We start from the raw sequence: 21,775 nt of genomic DNA, 5'->3' as shown, positions 1-21,775 counted from the left end.
GTCATGATATCGCTTTTAGTTTGTTTATGACTATGTGTCAATGCCTCTTGATTTACCAGTGAACGAGGCCCAGTGGCCTAATGGATAAGGCATCAGCCTTCAAGTCCCACCTGGGTCATCTTTCAGGGCTTTCCTTTAAGTGGGCTATGCAAGAAATTTCAGGATGATAACTTCAATATGACACTATAGCCCCAAGAATTAGCATAGAACTGGCAATTTCATGATATTGCTTTCAGTTTAGTTTGTTTCTGACTGTCTGTCAATGACTCTGGGTTCGAATCCCAATGTCATGATATCGCTTTTAGTTTGTTTATGACTGTGTGTCAATGCCTCTGGGTTCACCAGTGAACGAGGCCCAGTGGCCTAATGGATAAGGCATCAGCCTTCGGAGCTGAGGATTGTGGGTTTGAGTTCCACCTGGGTCATCTTTCAAGCGTTGCATTTAAGCTGGCAGTGCAAGAAAGAAATTCAAGGACGATAAATTCACTGTAGACACAAGAATTAGAATAGAACTGGCAATTTCATGATATTGCTTTTAGTTTGTTTATGACTGTCTGTCAATGCCTCTTTATTTACCAGTGAACCTGGCCTAATGGAGAAGGCATCAGCCTTCGGAGCTGAGGATTGTGGGTTCGAGTCCCACTTGGGTCATCATTCAAGAGTTGCATTTCCGCTGGCATTGCAAGAAAGAAATTCAATGGTGAACTTTTACTATAGACACAAGAATTAGCATAGAACTGGCATTTTTTGAAATAACTTTCAATTTAGCTTGCATCAGAATGTTAATGAATACCTCAGGCTTAATCAGAGAAAAGGTCCAGTTGTCTAATAAATAAGACATCAACCTTCGGAGCTGGGGGTTGTGAATTAAATTACCACCTGAGTCGTCAATGAGAGGTTAGATTTAAGTTGGCTGCGCAACAGGTACCAGGATGTTAAGTGCAAGGAGACACAATAGCTGTGACAAAGGAACATGAGAGTTAGCATAGAACTGCCAACGGAACATGAGACCTAGCAATTTCATGAAAACTCTTTCAGTTTAGTTTGTTTCTGACTGTCTGTCAATGCCTCTGGGTTCACCAGTGAACAAGGCCCAGTGGCCTAATGCATCGGTCTTCAGAGCTGAGGATTGTGGGTTCATCTTTCAAGGTTGGTGTTTATGTTGGCAGTGCAAGGATGAAATTCTAGGACGATAACGTCAATATGTCACTATAGCCACAAGATTAATCATAAAATTGGCAAATTTCTGAAAACTCACTCAGTTCAGCTTGGATAAGACGGTCTGTAAATGCCTCTGTGTGGGCTTGTTGGAAAATACCCAGTGGCCAAACGGATAAAGCATCAACCTTCAGAGCTGAAGATTGTGGGTTCAAGTCATGAGAATTATCATAGAACAGGGAATTTTCTGAAATCTCACTCAGATCAGCTTCGGATAAGACTTTCTGTAATGCCTCTGGGTTCACTAACAGATGTGGCCCATTGGCCTAATGGATAAGGCATCAGCCTCCGGAGCTGGGAATTGTGGGTTCAAGTCCCACCTGGGTCGTCTTTCAGGGCTTTCCTTTAAGTGGGCTATGCAAGAAATTTCAGGATGATAACTTCAATATGACACTATAGCCCCAAGAATTAGCATAGAACTGGCAATTTCATGATATTGCTTTCAGTTTAGTTTGTTTCTGACTGTCTGTCAATGACTCTGGGTTCGAATCCCAATGTCATGATATCGCTTTTAGTTTGTTTATGACTGTGTGTCAATGCCTCTGGGTTTACCAGTGAACGAGGCCCAGTGGCCTAATGGATAAGGCATCAGCCTTCGGAGCTGAGGATTGTGGGTTCGAGTCCCACCTGGGTCATCTTTCAAGCGTTGCATTTAAGCTGGCAGTGCAAGAAAGAAATTCAAGGACGATAACTTCACTGTAGACACAAGAATTAGAATAGAACTGGCAATTTCATGATATTGCTTTTAGTTTGTTTATGACTGTCTGTCAATGCCTCTTGATTCATCAGTGAACGAGGCCCAGTGGCCTAATGGATAAGGCATCAGCCTCCGGAGCTGGGAATTGTGGGTTCAAGTCCCACCTGGGTCGTCTTTCAGGGCTTTCCTTTAAGTGGGCTATGCAAGAAATTTCAGGATGATAACTTCAATATGAAACTATAGCCCCAAGAATTAGCATAGAACTGGCAATTTCATGATATTGCTTTCAGTTTAGTTTGTTTCTGACTGTCTGTCAATGACTCTGGGTTCGAATCCCAATGTCATGATATCGCTTTTAGTTTGTTTATGACTGTGTGTCAATGCCTCTGGGTTCACCAGTGAACGAGGCCCAGTGGCCTAATGGATAAGGCATCAGCCTTTGGAGCTGAGGATTGTGGGTTCGAGTCCCACCTGGGTCATCTTTCATGCGTTGCTTTTAAGCTGGCAGTGCAAGAAAGAAATTCAAGGACGATAACTTCACTGTAGACACAAGAATTAGAATAGAACTGGCAATTTCATGATATTGCTTTTAGTTTGTTTATGACTGTCTGTCAATGCCTCTTTATTTACCAGTGAACCAGGCCCAGTGGCCTAATGGAGAAGGCATCAGCCTTCGGAGCTGAGGATTGTGGTTCGAGTCCCACCTGGGTCATCTTTCAAGCGTTGCATTTAAGCTGGCAGTGCAAGAAAGAAATTCAATGGTGAACTTTTACTATAGACACAAGAATTAGCATAGAACTGGCATTTTTTGAAATAACTTTCAATTTAGCTTGCATCAGAATGTTAATGAATACCTCAGGCTTAATCAGAGAAAAGGTCCAGTTGTCTAATAAATAAGGCATCAACCTTCGAAGCTGGGGGTTGTGAATTAAATTACCACCTGAGTCGTCAATGAGAGGTTAGATTTAAGTTGGCTGCGCAACAGGTACCAGGATGATAAGTGCAAGGAGACACAATAGCTGTGACAAAGGAACATGAGAGTTAGCATAGAACTGCCAACGGAACATGAGAACTAGCAATTTCATGAAAACTCTTTCAGTTTAGTTTGTTTCTGACTGTCTGTCAATGCCTCTGGGTTCACCAGTGAACAAGGCCCAGTGGCCTAATGCATCGGTCTTCAGAGCTGAGGATTGTGGGTTCATCTTTCAAGGTTGGTGTTTATGTTGGCAGTGCAAGGAAGAAATTCTAGGACGATAATGTCAATATGACACTATAGCCACAAGATTAATCATAAAATTGGCAAATTTCTGAAAACTCACTCAGTTCAGCTTGGATAAGACGGTCTGTAAATGCCTCTGTGTGGGCTTGTTGGAAAATACCCAGTGGCCAAACGGATAAAGCATCAACCTTCAGAGCTGAAGATTGTGGGTTCAAGTCATGAGAATTATCATAGAACAGGGAATTTTCTGAAATCTCACTCAGATCAGCTTCGGATAAGACTTTCTGTAATGCCTCTGGGTTCACTAACAGATGTGGCCCATTGGCCTAATGGATAAGGCATCAGCCTCAGGAGCTGGGAATTGTGGGTTCAAGTCCCACCTCGGTCGTCTTTCAGGGCTTTCATTTAAGTGGGCTATGTAAGAAATTTCAGGATGATAACTTCAATATGACACTATAGCCCCAAGAATTAGCGTAGAACTGGCAATTTCATGATATTGCTTTCAGTTTAGTTTGTTTCTGACTGTCTGTCAATGACTCTGGGTTCGAATCCCAATGTCATGATATCGCTTTTAGTTTGTTTATGACTGTGTGTCAATGCCTCTTGATTCATCAGTGAACGAGGCCCAGTGGCCTAATGGATAAGGCATCAGCCTTCAAGTCCCACCTGGGTCGTCTTTCAGGGCTTTCCTTTAAGTGGGCTATGCAAGAAATTTCAGGATGATAACTTCAATATGACACTATAGCCCCAAGAATTAGCATAGAACTGGCAATTTCATGATATTGCTTTCAGTTTAGTTTGTTTCTGACTGTCTGTCAATGACTCTGGGTTCGAATCCCAATGTCATGATATCGCTTTTAGTTTGTTTATGACTGTGTGTCAATGCCTCTGGGTTCACCAGTGAACGAGGCCCAGTGGCCTAATGGATAAGGCATCAGCCTTCGGAGCTGAGGATTGTGGGTTTGAGTTCCACCTGGGTCATCTTTCAAGCGTTGCATTTAAGCTGGCAGTGCAAGAAAGAAATTCAAGGACGATAAATTCACTGTAGACACAAGAATTAGAATAGAACTGGCAATTTCATGATATTGCTTTTAGTTTGTTTATGACTGTCTGTCAATGCCTCTTTATTTACCAGTGAACCAGGCCTAGTGGCCTAATGGAGAAGGCATCAGCCTTCGGAGCTGAGGATTGTGGGTTCGAGTCCCACTTGGGTCATCATTCAAGAGTTGCATTTCCGCTGGCATTGCAAGAAAGAAATTCAATGGTGAACTTTTACTATAGACACAAGAATTAGCATAGAACTGGCATTTTTTGAAATAACTTTCAATTTAGCTTGCATCAGAATGTTAATGAATACCTCAGGCTTAATCAGAGAAAAGGTCCAGTTGTCTAATAAATAAGACATCAACCTTCGGAGCTGGGGGTTGTGAATTAAATTACCACCTGAGTCGTCAATGAGAGGTTAGATTTAAGTTGGCTGCGCAACAGGTACCAGGATGTTAAGTGCAAGGAGACACGATAGCTGTGACAAAGGAACATGAGAGTTAGCATAGAACTGCCAACGGAACATGAGACCTAGCAATTTCATGAAAACTCTTTCAGTTTAGTTTGTTTCTGACTGTCTGTCAATGCCTCTGGGTTCACCAGTGAACAAGGCCCAGTGGCCTAATGCATCGGTCTTCAGAGCTGAGGATTGTGGGTTCATCTTTCAAGGTTGGTGTTTATGTTGGCAGTGCAAGGATGAAATTCTAGGACGATAACGTCAATATGTCACTATAGCCACAAGATTAATCATAAAATTGGCAAATTTCTGAAAACTCACTCAGTTCAGCTTGGATAAGACGGTCTGTAAATGCCTCTGTGTGGGCTTGTTGGAAAATACCCAGTGGCCAAACGGATAAAGCATCAACCTTCAGAGCTGAAGATTGTGGGTTCAAGTCATGAGAATTATCATAGAACAGGGAATTTTCTGAAATCTCACTCAGATCAGCTTCGGATAAGACTTTCTGTAATGCCTCTGGGTTCACTAACAGATGTGGCCCATTGGCCTAATGGATAAGGCATCAGCCTCCGGAGCTGGGAATTGTGGGTTCAAGTCCCACCTGGGTCGTCTTTCAGGGCTTTCCTTTAAGTGGGCTATGCAAGAAATTTCAGGATGATAACTTCAATATGACACTATAGCCCCAAGAATTAGCATAGAACTGGCAATTTCATGATATTGCTTTCAGTTTAGTTTGTTTCTGACTGTCTGTCAATGACTCTGGGTTCGAATCCCAATGTCATGATATCGCTTTTAGTTTGTTTATGACTGTGTGTCAATGCCTCTGGGTTTACCAGTGAACGAGGCCCAGTGGCCTAATGGATAAGGCATCAGCCTTCGGAGCTGAGGATTGTGGGTTCGAGTCCCACCTGGGTCATCTTTCAAGCGTTGCATTTAAGCTGGCAGTGCAAGAAAGAAATTCAAGGACGATAACTTCACTGTAGACACAAGAATTAGAATAGAACTGGCAATTTCATGATATTGCTTTTAGTTTGTTTATGACTGTCTGTCAATGCCTCTTGATTCATCAGTGAACGAGGCCCAGTGGCCTAATGGATAAGGCATCAGCCTCCGGAGCTGGGAATTGTGGGTTCAAGTCCCACCTGGGTCGTCTTTCAGGGCTTTCCTTTAAGTGGGCTATGCAAGAAATTTCAGGATGATAACTTCAATATGACACTATAGCCCCAAGAATTAGCATAGAACTGGCAATTTCATGATATTGCTTTCAGTTTAGTTTGTTTCTGACTGTCTGTCAATGACTCTGGGTTCGAATCCCAATGTCATGATATCGCTTTTAGTTTGTTTATGACTGTGTGTCAATGCCTCTGGGTTCACCAGTGAACGAGGCCCAGTGGCCTAATGGATAAGGCATCAGCCTTTGGAGCTGAGGATTGTGGGTTCGAGTCCCACCTGGGTCATCTTTCATGCGTTGCATTTAAGCTGGCAGTGCAAGAAAGAAATTCAAGGACGATAACTTCACTGTAGACACAAGAATTAGAATAGAACTGGCAATTTCATGATATTGCTTTTAGTTTGTTTATGACTGTCTGTCAATGCCTCTTTATTTACCAGTGAACCAGGCCCAGTGGCCTAATGGAGAAGGCATCAGCCTTCGGAGCTGAGGATTGTGGTTCGAGTCCCACTTGGGTCATCATTCAAGAGTTGCATTTCCGCTGGGATTGCAAGAAAGAAATTCAATGGTGAACTTTTACTATAGACACAAGAATTAGCATAGAACTGGCATTTTTTGAAATAACTTTCAATTTAGCTTGCATCAGAATGTTAATGAATACCTCAGGCTTAATCAGAGAAAAGGTCCAGTTGTCTAATAAATAAGGCATCAACCTTCGAAGCTGGGGGTTGTGAATTAAATTACCACCTGAGTCGTCAATGAGAGGTTAGATTTAAGTTGGCTGCGCAACAGGTACCAGGATGATAAGTGCAAGGAGACACAATAGCTGTGACAAAGGAACATGAGAGTTAGCATAGAACTGCCAACGGAACATGAGAACTAGCAATTTCATGAAAACTCTTTCAGTTTAGTTTGTTTCTGACTGTCTGTCAATGCCTCTGGGTTCACCAGTGAACAAGGCCCAGTGGCCTAATGCATCGGTCTTCAGAGCTGAGGATTGTGGGTTCATCTTTCAAGGTTGGTGTTTATGTTGGCAGTGCAAGGAAGAAATTCTAGGACGATAATGTCAATATGACACTATAGCCACAAGATTAATCATAAAATTGGCAAATTTCTGAAAACTCACTCAGTTCAGCTTGGATAAGACGGTCTGTAAATGCCTCTGTGTGGGCTTGTTGGAAAATACCCAGTGGCCAAACGGATAAAGCATCAACCTTCAGAGCTGAAGATTGTGGGTTCAAGTCATGAGAATTATCATAGAACAGGGAATTTTCTGAAATATCACTCAGATCAGCTTCGGATAAGACTTTCTGTAATGCCTCTGGGTTCACTAACAGATGTGGCCCATTGGCCTAATGGATAAGGCATCAGCCTCAGGAGCTGGGAATTGTGGGTTCAAGTCCCACCTCGGTCGTCTTTCAGGGCTTTCATTTAAGTGGGCTATGCAAGAAATTTCAGGATGATAACTTCAATATGACACTATAGCCCCAAGAATTAGCGTAGAACTGGCAATTTCATGATATTGCTTTCAGTTTAGTTTGTTTCTGACTGTCTGTCAATGACTCTGGGTTCGAATCCCAATGTCATGATATCGCTTTTAGTTTGTTTATGACTATGTGTCAATGCCTCTGGGTTCACCAGTGAACGAGGCCCAGTGGCCTAATGGATAAGGCATCAGCCTTCGGAGCTGAGGATTGTGGGTTCGAGTCCCACCTGGGTCGTCTTTCAAGCGTTGCATTTAAGCTGGCAGTGCAAGAAAGAAATTCAAGGACTATAACTTCACTGTAGACACAAGAATTAGAATAGAACTGGTAATTTCATGATATTGCTTTTAGTTTGTTTATGACTGTGTGTCAATGCCTCTTGATTCATCAGTGAACGAGGCCCAGTGGCCTAATGGATAAGGCATCAGCCTCCGGAGCTGGGAATTGTGGGTTCAAGTCCCACCTGGGTCATCTTTGAGGGCTTTCATTTAAGTGGGCTATGCAAGACATTTCAGGATGATAACTTCAATATGACACTATATCCCCAAGAATTAGCATAGAACGGGAAATTTAATGATATTGAACTTGGCAAACTCACTCAGTTCAGCTTGGATAAGACGGTCTGTAAATGCCTCTGTGTGGGCTTGTTGGAAAATACCTAGTGGCCAAACGGATAAAGCATCAACCTTCAGAGCTGAAGATTGTGGGTTCAAGTCATGAGAATTATCATAGAACAGGGAATTTTCTGAAATCTCACTCAGATCAGCTTCGGATAAGACTTTCTGTAATGCCTCTGGGTTCACTAACAGATGTGGCCCATTGGCCTAATGGTTAAGGCATCAGCCTCCGGAGCTGGGAATTGTGGGTTCAAGTCCCACCTGGGTCGTCTTTCAGGGCTTTCCTTTAAGTGGGCTATGCAAGAAATTTCAGGATGATAACTTCAATATGACACTATAGCCCCAAGAATTAGCATAGAACTGGCAATTTCATGATATTGCTTTCAGTTTAGTTTGTTTCTGACTGTCTGTCAATGACTCTGGGTTCGAATCCCAATGTCATGATATCGCTTTTAGTTTGTTTATGACTGTGTGTCAATGCCTCTGGGTTCACCAGTGAACGAGGCCCAGTGGCCTAATGGATAAGGCATCAGCCTTCGGAGCTGAGGATTGTGGGTTTGAGTTCCACCTGGGTCATCTTTCAAGCGTTGCATTTAAGCTGGCAGTGCAAGAAAGAAATTCAAGGACGATAAATTCACTGTAGACACAAGAATTAGAATAGAACTGGCAATTTCATGATATTGCTTTTAGTTTGTTTATGACTGTCTGTCAATGCCTCTTTATTTACCAGTGAACCAGGCCTAGTGGCCTAATGGAGAAGGCATCAGCCTTCGGAGCTGAGGATTGTGGGTTCGAGTCCCACTTGGGTCATCATTCAAGAGTTGCATTTCCGCTGGCATTGCAAGAAAGAAATTCAATGGAGAACTTTTACTATAGACACAAGAATTAGCATAGAACTGGCATTTTTTGAAATAACTTTCAATTTAGCTTACATCAGAATGTTAATGAATACCTCAGGCTTAATCAGAGAAAAGGTCCAGTTGTCTAATAAATAAGACATCAACCTTCGGAGCTGGGGGTTGTGAATTAAATTACCACCTGAGTCGTCAATGAGAGGTTAGATTTAAGTTGGCTGCGCAACAGGTACCAGGATGTTAAGTGCAAGGAGACACAATAGCTGTGACAAAGGAACATGAGAGTTAGCATAGAACTGCCAACGGAACATGAGAACTAGCAATTTCATGAAAACTCTTTCAGTTTAGTTTGTTTCTGACTGTCTGTCAATTCCTCTGGGTTCACCAGTGAACAAGGCCCAGTGGCCTAATGCATCGGTCTTCAGAGCTGAGGATTGTGGGTTCAACTTTCAAGGTTGGTGTTTATGTTGGCAGTGCAAGGAAGAAATTCTAGGACGATAACGTCAATATGTCACTATAGCCACAAGATTAATCATAAAATTGGCAAATTTCTGAAAACTCACTCAGTTCAGCTTGGATAAGACGGTCTGTAAATGCCTCTGTGTGGGCTTGTTGGAAAATACCCAGTGGCCAAACGGATAAAGCATCAACCTTCAGAGCTGAAGATTGTGGGTTCAAGTCATGAGAATTATCATAGAACAGGGAATTTTCTGAAATCTCACTCAGATCAGCTTCGGATAAGACTTTCTGTAATGCCTCTGGGTTCACTAACAGATGTGGCCCATTGGCCTAATGGATAAGGCATCAGCCTCCGGAGCTGGGAATTGTGGGTTCAAGTCCCACATGGGTCGTCTTTCAGGGCTTTCCTTTAAGTGGGCTATGCAAGAAATTTCAGGATGATAACTTCAATATGACACTATAGCCCCAAGAATTAGCATAGAACTGGCAATTTCATGATATTGCTTTCAGTTTAGTTTGTTTCTGACTGTCTGTCAATGACTCTGGGTTCGAATCCCAATGTCATGATATCGCTTTTAGTTTGTTTATGACTGTGTGTCAATGCCTCTGGGTTCACCAGTGAACGAGGCCCAGTGGCCTAATGGAATGGTGAACTTTTACTATAGACACAAGAATTAGCATAGAACTGGCATTTTTTGAAATAACTTTCAATTTAGCTTGCATCAGAATGTTAATGAATACCTCAGGCTTAATCAGAGAAAAGGTCCAGTTGTCTAATAAATAAGGCATCAACCTTCGGAGCTGGGGGTTGTGAATTAAATTACCACCTGAGTCGTCAATGAGAGGTTAGATTTAAGTTGGCTGCGCAACAGGTACCAGGATGATAAGTGCAAGGAGACACAATAGCTGTGACAAAGGAACATGAGAGTTAGCATAGAACTGCCAACGGAACATGAGAACTAGCAATTTCATGAAAACTCTTTTAGTTTAGTTTGTTTCTGACTGTCTGTAAATGCCTCTGGGTTCACCAGTGAACAAGGCCCAGTGGCCTAATGCATCGGTCTTCAGAGCTGAGGATTGTGGGTTCATCTTTCAAGGTTGGTGTTTATGTTGGCAGTGCAAGGAAGAAATTCTAGTACGATAACGTCAATATGACACTATAGCCACAAGATTAATCATAAAATTGGCAAATTTCTGAAAACTCACTCAGTTCAGCTTGGATAAGACGGTCTGTAAATGCCTCTGTGTGGGCTTGTTGGAAAATACCCAGTGGCCAAACAGATAAAGCATCAACCTTCAGAGCTGAAGATTGTGGGTTCAAGTCATGAGAATTATCATAGAACAGGCAATTTTCTGAAATCTCACTCAGATCAGGTTCGGATAAGACTTTCTGTAATGCCTCTGGGTTCAGTAACAGATGTGGCCCATTGGCCTAATGGATAAGGCATCAGCCTCAGGAGCTGGGAATTGTGGGTTCAAGTCCCACCTGGGTAGTCTTTCAGGGCTTTCATTTAAGTGGGCTATGCAAGAAATTTCAGGATGATAACTTCAATATGACACTATAGCCCCAAGAATTAGCATAGAACTGGCAATTTCATGATATTGCTTTCAGTTTAGTTTGTTTCTGACTGTCTGTCAATGACTCTGGGTTCGAATCCCAATGTCATGATATCGCTTTTAGTTTGTTTATGACTGTGTGTCAATGCCTCTGGGTTCACCAGTGAATGAGGCCCAGTGGCCTAATGGATAAGGCATCAGCCTTCGGAGCTGAGGATTGTGGGTTCGAGTCCCACCTGGGTCATCTTTCAAGCGTTGCATTTAAGCTGGCAGTGCAAGAAAGAAATTCAAGGACGATAACTTCACTGTAGACACAAGAATTAGAATAGAACTGGCAATTTCGTGATATTGCTTTTAGTTTGTTTATGACTGTGTCTCAATGCCTCTTGATTCATCATTGAACGAGGCCCAGTGGCCTAATGGATAAGGCATCAGCCTCCGGAGCTGGGAATTGTGGGTTCAAGTCCCACCTGGGTCATCTTTGAGGGCTTTCATTTAAGTGGGCTATGCAAGACATTTCAGGATGATAACTTCAATATGACACTATATCCCCAAGAATTAGCATTGAACGGGAAATTTTATGATATTGCTTTCAGTTTAGTTTGTTTCTGACTGTCTGTCAATGACTCTGGGTTCGAATCCCACCTGGGTCATCTTTCAAGAGTTGCATTTAAGCTGGCAGTGCAAGACAGAAATTCAAGGACGATATCTTCATTGTAGACATAAGAATTAGCATAGAACTGGCAATGTCATGATATCGCTTTTAGTTTGTTTATGACTGTGTGTCAATGCCTCTGGGTTCACCAGTGAACGAGGCCCAGTGGCCTAATGGATAAGGCATCAGCCTTCGGAGCTGAGGATTGTGGGTTCGAGTCCCACCTGGGTCATCTTTCAAGCATTGCATTTAAGCTGGCAGTGCAAGAAAGAAATTCAAGGACGATAACTTCGCTGTAGACACAAGAATTAGAATAGAACTGGCAATTTCATGATATCGCTTTTAGTTTGTTTATGACTGTGTGTCAATGCCTCTGGGTTCACCAGTGAAAGAGGCCCAGTGGCCTAATGGAGAAGGCATCAGCCTTCGGAGCTGAGGATTGTGGGTTCGAGTCCCACTTGGCTCATCATTCAAGAGTTGCATTTCAGCTGGCATTGCAAGAAAGAAATTCAATGGAGAACTTTTACTATAGACACAAGAATTAGCATAGAACTTGCATTTTTTGAAATAACTTTCAATTTAGCTTGCATCAGAATGTTAATGAATACCTCAGGCTTAATCAGAGAAAAGGTCCAGTTGTCTAATAAATAAGGCATCAAACTTCAGAGCTGGGGGTTGTGAATTAAATTACCACCTGAGTCGTCAATGAGAGGTTAGATTTAAGTTGGCTGCGCAACAGGTACCAGGATAATAAGTGCAAGGAGACACAATAGCTGTGACAAAGGAACATGAGAGTTAGCATAGAACTGCCAACGGAACATGAGAACTAGCAATTTCATGAAAACTCTTTCAGTTTAGTTTGTTTCTGACTGTCTGTCAATGCCTCTGGGTTCACCAGTGAACAAGGCCCAGTGGCCTAATGCATCGGTCTTCAGAGCTGAGGATTGTGGGTTCATCTTTCAAGGTTGGTGTTTATGTTGGCAGTGCAAGGAAGAAATTCTAGGACGATGACGTCAATATGACACTATAGCCACAAGATTAATCATAAAATTGGCAAATTTCTGAAAACTCACTCAGTTCAGCTTGGATAAGACGGTCTGTAAATGCCTCTGTGTGGGCTTGTTGGAAAATACCCAGTGGCCAAACGGATAAAGCATCAACCTTCAGAGCTGAAGATTGTGGGTTCAAGTCATGAGAATTATCATAGAACAGGCAATTTTCTGAAATCTCACTCAGATCAGCTTCGGATAAGACTTTCTGTAATGCCTCTGGGTTCAGTAACAGATGTGGCCCATTGGCCTAATGGATAAGGCATCAGCGTCAGGAGCTGGGAATTGTGGGTTCAAGTCCCACCTGGGTCGTCTTTCAGGGCTTTATTTAAGTGGGCTATGCAAGAAATTTCAGGATGATAACTTCAATATGACACTACAGCCCCAAGAATTAGCATAGAACTGGCAATTTCATGATATTGCTTTCAGTTTAGTTTTTTTCTGACTGTCTGTCAATGACTCTGGGTTCGAATCCCAATGTCATGATATCGCTTTTAGTTTGTTTATGACTGTGTGTCAATGCCTCTGGGTTCACCAGTGAACGAGGCCCAGTGGCCTAATGGATAAGGCATCAGCCTTCGGAGCTGAGGATTGTGGGTTCGAGTCCCACCTGGGTCATCTTTCAAGCGTTGCATTTAAGCTGGCAGTGCAAGAAAGAAATTCAAGGACGATAACTTCACTGTAGACACAAGAATTAGAATAGAACTGGCAATTTCGTGATATTGCTTTTAGTTTGTTTATGACTGTGTCTCAATGCCTCTTGATTCATCATTGAACGAGGCCCAGTGGCCTAATGGATAAGGCATCAGCCTCCGGAGCTGGGAATTGTGGGTTCAAGTCCCACCTGGGTCATCTTTGAGGGCTTTCATTTAAGTGGGCTATGCAAGACATTTCAGGATGATAACTTCAATATGACACTATATCCCCAAGAATTAGCATTGAACGGGAAATTTTATGATATTGCTTTCAGTTTAGTTTGTTTCTGACTGTCTGTCAATGACTCTGGGTTCGAATCCCACCTGGGTCATCTTTCAAGAGTTGCATTTAAGCTGGCAGTGCAAGACAGAAATTCAAGGACGATATCTTCATTGTAGACATAAGAATTAGCATAGAACTGGCAATGTCATGATATCGCTTTTAGTTTGTTTATGACTGTGTGTCAATGCCTCTGGGTTCACCAGTGAACGAGGCCCAGTGGCCTAATGGATAAGGCATCAGCCTTCGGAGCTGAGGATTGTGGGTTCGAGTCCCACCTGGGTCATCTTTCAAGCATTGCATTTAAGCTGGCAGTGCAAGAAAGAAATTCAAGGACGATAACTTCGCTGTAGACACAAGAATTAGAATAGAACTGGCAATTTCATGATATCGCTTTTAGTTTGTTTATGACTGTGTGTCAATGCCTCTGGGTTCACCAGTGAAAGAGGCCCAGTGGCCTAATGGAGAAGGCATCAGCCTTCGGAGCTGAGGATTGTGGGTTCGAGTCCCACTTGGCTCATCATTCAAGAGTTGCATTTCAGCTGGCATTGCAAGAAAGAAATTCAATGGAGAACTTTTACTATAGACACAAGAATTAGCATAGAACTTGCATTTTTTGAAATAACTTTCAATTTAGCTTGCATCAGAATGTTAATGAATACCTCAGGCTTAATCAGAGAAAAGGTCCAGTTGTCTAATAAATAAGGCATCAAACTTCGGAGCTGGGGGTTGTGAATTAAATTACCACCTGAGTCGTCAATGAGAGGTTAGATTTAAGTTGGCTGCGCAACAGGTACCAGGATAATAAGTGCAAGGAGACACAATAGCTGTGACAAAGGAACATGAGAGTTAGCATAGAACTGCCAACGGAACATGAGAACTAGCAATTTCATGAAAACTCTTTCAGTTTAGTTTGTTTCTGACTGTCTGTCAATGCCTCTGGGTTCACCAGTGAACAAGGCCCAGTGGCCTAATGCATCGGTCTTCAGAGCTGAGGATTGTGGGTTCATCTTTCAAGGTTGGTGTTTATGTTGGCAGTGCAAGGAAGAAATTCTAGGACGATGACGTCAATATGACACTATAGCCACAAGATTAATCATAAAATTGGCAAATTTCTGAAAACTCACTCAGTTCAGCTTGGATAAGACGGTCTGTAAATGCCTCTGTGTGGGCTTGTTGGAAAATACCCAGTGGCCAAACGGATAAAGCATCAACCTTCAGAGCTGAAGATTGTGGGTTCAAGTCATGAGAATTATCATAGAACAGGCAATTTTCTGAAATCTCACTCAGATCAGCTTCGGATAAGACTTTCTGTAATGCCTCTGGGTTCAGTAACAGATGTGGCCCATTGGCCTAATGGATAAGGCATCAGCCTCAGGAGCTGGGAATTGTGGGTTCAAGTCCCACCTGGGTCGTCTTTCAGGGCTTTATTTAAGTGGGCTATGCAAGAAATTTCAGGATGATAACTTCAATATGACACTACAGCCCCAAGAATTAGCATAGAACTGGCAATTTCATGATATTGCTTTCAGTTTAGTTTTTTTCTGACTGTCTGTCAATGACTCTGGGTTCGAATCCCAATGTCATGATATCGCTTTTAGTTTGTTTATGACTGTGTGTCAATGCCTCTGGGTTCACCAGTGAACGAGGCCCAGTGGCCTAATGGATAAGGCATCAGCCTTCGGAGCTGAGGATTGTGGGTTCGAGTCCCACCTGGGTCATCTTTCAAGCGTTGCATTTAAGCTGGCAGTGCAAGAAAGAAATTCAAGGACGATAACTTCACTGTAGACACAAGAATTAGAATAGAACTGGCAATTTCGTGATATTGCTTTTAGTTTGTTTATGACTGTGTCTCAATGCCTCTTGATTCATCATTGAACGAGGCCCAGTGGCCTAATGGATAAGGCATCAGCCTCCGGAGCTGGGAATTGTGGGTTCAAGTCCCACCTGGGTCATCTTTGAGGGCTTTCATTTAAGTGGGCTATGCAAGACATTTCAGGATGATAACTTCAATATGACACTATATCCCCAAGAATTAGCATTGAACGGGAAATTTTATGATATTGCTTTCAGTTTAGTTTGTTTCTGACTGTCTGTCAATGACTCTGGGTTCGAATCCCACCTGGGTCATCTTTCAAGAGTTGCATTTAAGCTGGCAGTGCAAGACAGAAATTCAAGGACGATATCTTCATTGTAGACATAAGAATTAGCATAGAACTGGCAATGTCATGATATCGCTTTTAGTTTGTTTATGACTGTGTGTTAATGCCTCTGGGTTCACCAGTGAACGAGGCCCAGTGGCCTAATGGATAAGGCATCAGCCTTCGTAGCTGAGGATTGTGGGTTCGAGTCCCACCTGGGTCATCTTTCAAGCATTGCATTTAAGCTGGCAGTGCAAGAAAGAAATTCAAGGACGATAACTTCGCTGTAGACACAAGAATTAGAATAGAACTGGCAATTTCATGATATTGCTTTTAGTTTGTTTATGACTGTCTGTCAATGCCTCTTGATTTACCAGTGAACCAGGCCCAGTGGCCTAATGGAGAAGGCGTCAGCCTTCGGAGCTGAGGATTGTGGGTTCGAGTCCCACTTGGCTCATCATTCAAGAGTTGCATTTCAGCTGGCATTGCAAGAAAGAAATTCAATGGTGAACTTTTACTATAGACACAAGAATTAGCATAGAACTGGCATTTTTTGAAATAACTTTCAATTTAGCTTGCATCAGAATGTTAATGAATACCTCAGGCTTAATCAGAGAAAAGGTCCAGTTGTCTAATAAATAAGGCATCAACCTTCGGTGCTGGGGGTTGTGAATTAAATTACCACCTGAGTCGTCAATGAGAGGTTAGATTTAAGTTGGCTGCGCAACAGGTACCAGGATGATAAGTGCAAGGAGACACAATAGCTGTGACAAAGGAACATGAGAGTTAGCATAGAACTGCCAACGGAACATGAGAACTAGCAATTTCATGAAAACTCTTTCAGTTTAGTTTGTTTCTGACTGTCTGTCAATGCCTCTGGGTTCACCAGTGAACAAGGCCCAGTGGCCTAATGCATCGGTCTTCAGAGCTGAGGATTGTGGGTTCATCTTTCAAGGTTGGTGTTTATGTTGGCAGTGCAAGGAAGAAATTCTAGGACGATGACGTCAATATGACACTATAGCCACAAGATTAATCATAAAATTGGCAAATTTCTGAAAACTCACTCAGTTCAGCTTGGATAAGACGGTCTGTAAATGCCTCTGTGTGGGCTTGTTGGAAAATACCCAGTGGCCAAACGGATAAAGCATCAACCTTCAGAGCTGAAGATTGTGGGTTCAAGTCATGAGAATTATCATAGAACAGGCAATTTTCTGAAATCTCACTCAGATCAGCTTCGGATAAGACTTTCTGCAATGCCTCTGGGTTCAGTAACAGATGTGGCCCATTGGCCTAATGGATAAGGCATCAGCCTCAGGAGCTGGGAATTGTGGGTTCAAGTCCCACCTGGGTCGTCTTTCAGGGCTTTCATTTAAGTGGGCTATGCAAGAAATTTCAGGATGATAACTTCAATATGACACTATAGCCCCAAGAATTAGCATAGAACTGGAAATTTTATGATATTGCTTTCAGTTTAGTTTGTTTCTGACTGTCTGTCAATGACTCTGGGTTCGAATCCCAATGTCATGATATCGCTTTTAGTTTGTTTATGACTGTGTGTCAATGCCTCTGGGTTCACCAGTGAACGAGGCCCAGTGGCCTAATGGATAAGGCATCAGCCTTCGGAGCTAAGGATTGTGGGTTCGAGTCCCACCTGGGTCATCTTTCAAGCGTTGCATTTAAGCTGGCAGTGCAAGAAAGAAATTCAAGGACGATAACTTCACTGTAGACACAAGAATTAGAATAGAACTGGCAATTTCATGATATTGCTTTTAGTTTGTTTATGACTGTGTGTCAATGCCTCTTGATTCATCAGTGAACGAGGCCCAGTGGCCTAATGGATAAGGCATCAGCCTCCGGAGCTGGGAATTGTGGGTTTAAGTCCCACCTGGGTCATCTTTGAGGGCTTTCATTTAAGTGGGCTATGCAAGAAATTTCAGGATGATAACTTCAATATGACACTATAGCCCCAAGAATTAGCATAGAACTGGCATTTTCATGATATTGCTTTCAGTTTAGTTTGTTTCTGACTGTCTGTCAATGACTCTGGGTTCGAATCCCAATGTCATGATATCGCTTTTAGTTTGTTTCTGACTGTCTGTCAATGACTCTGGGTTCGAATCCCACCTGGGTCATCTTTCAAGAGTTGCATTTAAGCTGGCAGTGCAAGACAGAAATTCAAGGACGATATCTTCATTGTAGACATAAGAATTAGCATAGAACTGGCAATGTCATGATATCGCTTTTAGTTTGTTTATGACTGTGTGTCAATGCCTCTGGGTTCACCAGTGAACGAGGCCCAGTGGCCTAATGGATAAGGCATCAGCCTTCGGAGCTGAGGATTGTGGGTTCGAGTCCCACCTGGGTCATCTTTCAAGCATTGCATTTAAGCTGGCAGTGCAAGAAAGAAATTCAAGGACGATAACTTCGCTGTAGACACAAGAATTAGAATAGAACTGGCAATTTCATGATATCGCTTTTAGTTTGTTTATGACTGTGTGTCAATGCCTCTGGGTTCATCAGTGAAAGAGGCCCAGTGGCCTAATGGAGAAGGCATCAGCCTTCGGAGCTGAGGATTGTGGGTTCGAGTCCCACTTGGCTCATCATTCAAGAGTTGCATTTCAGCTGGCATTGCAAGAAAGAAATTCAATGGTGAACTTTTACTATAGACACAAGAATTAGCATAGAACTTGCATTTTTTGAAATAACTTTCAATTTAGCTTGCATCAGAATGTTAATGAATACCTCAGGCTTAATCAGAGAAAAGGTCCAGTTGTCTAATAAATAAGGCATCAACCTTCGGAGCTGGGGGTTGTGAATTAAATTACCACCTGAGTCGTCAATGAGAGGTTAGATTTAAGTTGGCTGCGCAACAGGTACCAGGATAATAAGTGCAAGGAGACACAATAGCTGTGACAAAGGAACATGAGAGTTAGCATAGAACTGCCAACGGAACATGAGAACTAGCAATTTCATGAAAACTCTTTCAGTTTAGTTTGTTTCTGACTGTCTGTCAATGCCTCTGGGTTCACCAGTGAACAAGGCCCAGTGGCCTAATGCATCGGTCTTCAGAGCTGAGGATTGTGGGTTCATCTTTCAAGGTTGGTGTTTATGTTGGCAGTGCAAGGAAGAAATTCTAGGACGATGACGTCAATATGACACTATAGCCACAAGATTAATCATAAAATTGGCAAATTTCTGAAAACTCACTCAGTTCAGCTTGGATAAGACGGTCTGTAAATGCCTCTGTGTGGGCTTGTTGGAAAATACCCAGTGGCCAAACGGATAAAGCATCAACCTTCAGAGCTGAAGATTGTGGGTTCAAGTCATGAGAATTATCATAGAACAGGCAATTTTCTGAAATCTCACTCAGATCAGCTTCGGATAAGACTTTCTGTAATGCCTCTGGGTTCAGTAACAGATGTGGCCCATTGGCCTAATGGATAAGGCATCAGCCTCAGGAGCTGGGAATTGTGGGTTCAAGTCCCACCTGGGTCGTCTTTCAGGGCTTTATTTAAGTGGGCTATGCAAGAAATTTCAGGATGATAACTTCAATATGACACTACAGCCCCAAGAATTAGCATAGAACTGGCAATTTCATGATATTGCTTTCAGTTTAGTTTGTTTCTGACTGTCTGTCAATGACTCTGGGTTCGAATCCCAATGTCATGATATCGCTTTTAGTTTGTTTATGACTGTGTGTCAATGCCTCTGGGTTCACCAGTGAATGAGGCCCAGTGGCCTAATGGATAAGGCATCAGCCTTCGGAGCTGAGGATTGTGGGTTCGAGTCCCACCTGGGTCATCTTTCAAGCGTTGCATTTAAGCTGGCAGTGCAAGAAAGAAATTCAAGGACGATAACTTCACTGTAGACACAAGAATTAGAATAGAACTGGCAATTTCGTGATATTGCTTTTAGTTTGTTTATGACTGTGTCTCAATGCCTCTTGATTCATCATTGAACGAGGCCCAGTGGCCTAATGGATAAGGCATCAGCCTCCGGAGCTGGGAATTGTGGGTTCAAGTCCCACCTGGGTCATCTTTGAGGGCTTTCATTTAAGTGGGCTATGCAAGACATTTCAGGATGATAACTTCAATATGACACTATATCCCCAAGAATTAGCATTGAACGGGAAATTTTATGATATTGCTTTCAGTTTAGTTTGTTTCTGACTGTCTGTCAATGACTCTGGCTTCGAATCCCACCTGGGTCATCTTTCAAGAGTTGCATTTAAGCTGGCAGTGCAAGACAGAAATTCAAGGACGATATCTTCATTGTAGACATAAGAATTAGCATAGAACTGGCAATGTCATGATATCGCTTTTAGTTTGTTTATGACTGTGTGTCAATGCCTCTGGGTTCACCAGTGAACGAGGCCCAGTGGCCTAATGGATAAGGCATCAGCCTTCGGAGCTGAGGATTGTGGGTTCGAGTCCCACCTGGGTCATCTTTCAAGCATTGCATTTAAGCTGGCAGTGCAAGAAAGAAATTCAAGGACGATAACTTCGCTGTAGACACAAGAATTAGAATAGAACTGGCAATTTCATGATATCGCTTTTAGTTTGTTTATGACTGTGTGTCAATGTCTCTGGGTTCACCAGCGATAGAGGCCCAGTGGCCTAATGGAGAAGGCGTTAGCCTTCGGAGCTGAGGATTGTGGGTTCGAGTCCCACTTGGCTCATCATTCAAGAGTTGCATTTTAGCTGGCGTTGCAAGAAAGAAATTCAATGGTGAACTTTTACTATAGACACAAGAATTAGCATAGAACTGGCATTTTTTGAAATAACTTTCAATTTAGCTTGCATCAGAATGTTAATGAATACCTCAGGCTTAATCAGAGAAAAGGTCCAGTTGTCTAATAAATAAGGCATCAACCTTCGGAGCTGGGGGTTGTGAATTAAATTACCACCTGAGTCGTCAATGAGAGGTTAGATTTAAGTTGGCTGCGCAACAGGTACCAGGATAATAAGTGCAAGGAGACACAATAGCTGTGACAAAGGAACATGAGAGTTAGCATAGAACTGCCAACGGAACATGAGAACTAGCAATTTCATGAAAACTCTTTCAGTTTAGTTTGTTTCTGACTGTCTGTCAATGCCTCTGGGTTCACCAGTGAACAAGGCCCAGTGGCCTAATGCATCGGTCTTCAGAGCTGAGGATTGTGGGTTCATCTTTCAAGGTTGGTGTTTATGTTGGCAGTGCAAGGAAGAAATTCTAGGACGATGACGTCAATATGACACTATAGCCACAAGATTAATCATAAAATTGGCAAATTTCTGAAAACTCACTCAGTTCAGCTTGGATAAGACGGTCTGTAAATGCCTCTGTGTGGGCTTGTTGGAAAATACCCAGTGGCCAAACGGATAAAGCATCAACCTTCAGAGCTGAAGATTGTGGGTTCAAGTCATGAGAATTATCATAGAACAGGCAATTTTCTGAAATCTCACTCAGATCAGCTTCGGATAAGACTTTCTGTAATGCCTCTGGGTTCAGTAACAGATGTGGCCCATTGGCCTAATGGATAAGGCATCAGCCTCAGGAGCTGGGAATTGTGGGTTCAAGTCCCACCTGGGTCGTCTTTCAGGGCTTTATTTAAGTGGGCTATGCAAGAAATTTCAGGATGATAACTTCAATATGACACTACAGCCCCAAGAATTAGCATAGAACTGGCAATTTCATGATATTGCTTTCAGTTTAGTTTGTTTCTGACTGTCTGTCAATGACTCTGGGTTCGAATCCCAATGTCATGATATCGCTTTTAGTTTGTTTATGACTGTGTGTCAATGCCTCTGGGTTCACCAGTGAACGAGGCCCAGTGGCCTAATGGATAAGGCATCAGCCTTCGGAGCTGAGGATTGTGGGTTCGAGTCCCACCTGGGTCATCTTTCAAGCGTTGCATTTAAGCTGGCAGTGCAAGAAAGAAATTCAAGGACGATAACTTCACTGTAGACACAAGAATTAGAATAGAACTGGCAATTTCATGATATTGCTTTTAGTTTGTTTATGACTGTCTGTCAATGCCTCTTGATTTACCAGTGAACCAGGCCCAGTGGCCTAATGGATAAGGCATCAGCCTCCGGAGCTGGGAATTGTGGGTTCAAGTCCCACATGGGTCATCTATGAGGGCTTTCATTTAAGTGGGCTATGCAAGACATTTCAGGATGATAACTTCAATATGACA

General features: G+C 42.6%; 29 non-coding genes across 29 annotated transcripts; all 29 read left to right on the top strand.

Annotated features, from left to right (window-relative positions):
* The first annotated feature begins 1,780 nt into the window (after positions 1-1,780).
* trnar-ucg (transfer RNA arginine (anticodon UCG)) lies at positions 1,781-1,853 on the top strand. The gene has a single exon. It is a non-coding gene; the product is annotated as a tRNA-Arg (tRNA).
* A 161-nt stretch (positions 1,854-2,014) lies between these two features.
* Positions 2,015-2,087, top strand: trnar-ccg (transfer RNA arginine (anticodon CCG)). Its single transcript has one exon. It is a non-coding gene; the product is annotated as a tRNA-Arg (tRNA).
* Positions 2,088-2,321: 234 nt separating this feature from the next.
* trnaq-uug (transfer RNA glutamine (anticodon UUG)) lies at positions 2,322-2,394 on the top strand. Its single transcript has one exon. It is a non-coding gene; the product is annotated as a tRNA-Gln (tRNA).
* A 1,882-nt stretch (positions 2,395-4,276) lies between these two features.
* Positions 4,277-4,349, top strand: trnar-ucg (transfer RNA arginine (anticodon UCG)). The gene has a single exon. It is a non-coding gene; the product is annotated as a tRNA-Arg (tRNA).
* A 1,129-nt stretch (positions 4,350-5,478) lies between these two features.
* Positions 5,479-5,551, top strand: trnar-ucg (transfer RNA arginine (anticodon UCG)). Its single transcript has one exon. It is a non-coding gene; the product is annotated as a tRNA-Arg (tRNA).
* Positions 5,552-5,712: 161 nt separating this feature from the next.
* On the top strand, positions 5,713-5,785 carry trnar-ccg (transfer RNA arginine (anticodon CCG)). Its single transcript has one exon. It is a non-coding gene; the product is annotated as a tRNA-Arg (tRNA).
* Positions 5,786-6,019: 234 nt separating this feature from the next.
* trnaq-uug (transfer RNA glutamine (anticodon UUG)) lies at positions 6,020-6,092 on the top strand. The gene has a single exon. It is a non-coding gene; the product is annotated as a tRNA-Gln (tRNA).
* Positions 6,093-7,454: 1,362 nt separating this feature from the next.
* On the top strand, positions 7,455-7,527 carry trnar-ucg (transfer RNA arginine (anticodon UCG)). Its single transcript has one exon. It is a non-coding gene; the product is annotated as a tRNA-Arg (tRNA).
* Positions 7,528-7,688: 161 nt separating this feature from the next.
* trnar-ccg (transfer RNA arginine (anticodon CCG)) lies at positions 7,689-7,761 on the top strand. Its single transcript has one exon. It is a non-coding gene; the product is annotated as a tRNA-Arg (tRNA).
* Positions 7,762-8,103: 342 nt separating this feature from the next.
* Positions 8,104-8,176, top strand: trnar-ccg (transfer RNA arginine (anticodon CCG)). The gene has a single exon. It is a non-coding gene; the product is annotated as a tRNA-Arg (tRNA).
* Positions 8,177-8,644: 468 nt separating this feature from the next.
* trnar-ucg (transfer RNA arginine (anticodon UCG)) lies at positions 8,645-8,717 on the top strand. The gene has a single exon. It is a non-coding gene; the product is annotated as a tRNA-Arg (tRNA).
* An 822-nt stretch (positions 8,718-9,539) lies between these two features.
* trnar-ccg (transfer RNA arginine (anticodon CCG)) lies at positions 9,540-9,612 on the top strand. The gene has a single exon. It is a non-coding gene; the product is annotated as a tRNA-Arg (tRNA).
* Positions 9,613-10,948: 1,336 nt separating this feature from the next.
* On the top strand, positions 10,949-11,021 carry trnar-ucg (transfer RNA arginine (anticodon UCG)). The gene has a single exon. It is a non-coding gene; the product is annotated as a tRNA-Arg (tRNA).
* A 161-nt stretch (positions 11,022-11,182) lies between these two features.
* trnar-ccg (transfer RNA arginine (anticodon CCG)) lies at positions 11,183-11,255 on the top strand. The gene has a single exon. It is a non-coding gene; the product is annotated as a tRNA-Arg (tRNA).
* A 336-nt stretch (positions 11,256-11,591) lies between these two features.
* On the top strand, positions 11,592-11,664 carry trnar-ucg (transfer RNA arginine (anticodon UCG)). The gene has a single exon. It is a non-coding gene; the product is annotated as a tRNA-Arg (tRNA).
* A 1,362-nt stretch (positions 11,665-13,026) lies between these two features.
* trnar-ucg (transfer RNA arginine (anticodon UCG)) lies at positions 13,027-13,099 on the top strand. The gene has a single exon. It is a non-coding gene; the product is annotated as a tRNA-Arg (tRNA).
* A 161-nt stretch (positions 13,100-13,260) lies between these two features.
* trnar-ccg (transfer RNA arginine (anticodon CCG)) lies at positions 13,261-13,333 on the top strand. Its single transcript has one exon. It is a non-coding gene; the product is annotated as a tRNA-Arg (tRNA).
* A 336-nt stretch (positions 13,334-13,669) lies between these two features.
* trnar-ucg (transfer RNA arginine (anticodon UCG)) lies at positions 13,670-13,742 on the top strand. The gene has a single exon. It is a non-coding gene; the product is annotated as a tRNA-Arg (tRNA).
* Positions 13,743-15,104: 1,362 nt separating this feature from the next.
* On the top strand, positions 15,105-15,177 carry trnar-ucg (transfer RNA arginine (anticodon UCG)). The gene has a single exon. It is a non-coding gene; the product is annotated as a tRNA-Arg (tRNA).
* A 161-nt stretch (positions 15,178-15,338) lies between these two features.
* On the top strand, positions 15,339-15,411 carry trnar-ccg (transfer RNA arginine (anticodon CCG)). The gene has a single exon. It is a non-coding gene; the product is annotated as a tRNA-Arg (tRNA).
* A 336-nt stretch (positions 15,412-15,747) lies between these two features.
* trnar-ucg (transfer RNA arginine (anticodon UCG)) lies at positions 15,748-15,820 on the top strand. The gene has a single exon. It is a non-coding gene; the product is annotated as a tRNA-Arg (tRNA).
* Positions 15,821-17,183: 1,363 nt separating this feature from the next.
* On the top strand, positions 17,184-17,256 carry trnar-ucg (transfer RNA arginine (anticodon UCG)). Its single transcript has one exon. It is a non-coding gene; the product is annotated as a tRNA-Arg (tRNA).
* Positions 17,257-17,417: 161 nt separating this feature from the next.
* Positions 17,418-17,490, top strand: trnar-ccg (transfer RNA arginine (anticodon CCG)). Its single transcript has one exon. It is a non-coding gene; the product is annotated as a tRNA-Arg (tRNA).
* A 400-nt stretch (positions 17,491-17,890) lies between these two features.
* On the top strand, positions 17,891-17,963 carry trnar-ucg (transfer RNA arginine (anticodon UCG)). Its single transcript has one exon. It is a non-coding gene; the product is annotated as a tRNA-Arg (tRNA).
* A 1,362-nt stretch (positions 17,964-19,325) lies between these two features.
* On the top strand, positions 19,326-19,398 carry trnar-ucg (transfer RNA arginine (anticodon UCG)). Its single transcript has one exon. It is a non-coding gene; the product is annotated as a tRNA-Arg (tRNA).
* A 161-nt stretch (positions 19,399-19,559) lies between these two features.
* Positions 19,560-19,632, top strand: trnar-ccg (transfer RNA arginine (anticodon CCG)). The gene has a single exon. It is a non-coding gene; the product is annotated as a tRNA-Arg (tRNA).
* Positions 19,633-19,968: 336 nt separating this feature from the next.
* trnar-ucg (transfer RNA arginine (anticodon UCG)) lies at positions 19,969-20,041 on the top strand. The gene has a single exon. It is a non-coding gene; the product is annotated as a tRNA-Arg (tRNA).
* Positions 20,042-21,403: 1,362 nt separating this feature from the next.
* On the top strand, positions 21,404-21,476 carry trnar-ucg (transfer RNA arginine (anticodon UCG)). Its single transcript has one exon. It is a non-coding gene; the product is annotated as a tRNA-Arg (tRNA).
* A 161-nt stretch (positions 21,477-21,637) lies between these two features.
* trnar-ccg (transfer RNA arginine (anticodon CCG)) lies at positions 21,638-21,710 on the top strand. The gene has a single exon. It is a non-coding gene; the product is annotated as a tRNA-Arg (tRNA).
* The last annotated feature ends 65 nt before the right edge of the window (positions 21,711-21,775 follow it).

The sequence above is a fragment of the Carassius gibelio genome, chromosome B1 (assembly GCF_023724105.1).
Source record: "Carassius gibelio isolate Cgi1373 ecotype wild population from Czech Republic chromosome B1, carGib1.2-hapl.c, whole genome shotgun sequence".
Taxonomy (NCBI): Eukaryota; Metazoa; Chordata; class Actinopteri; order Cypriniformes; family Cyprinidae; genus Carassius; species Carassius gibelio.
The sequence above is the reverse complement of the archived record's forward strand: the minus strand, read 5'-3'. Positions and strand labels throughout refer to the sequence as shown.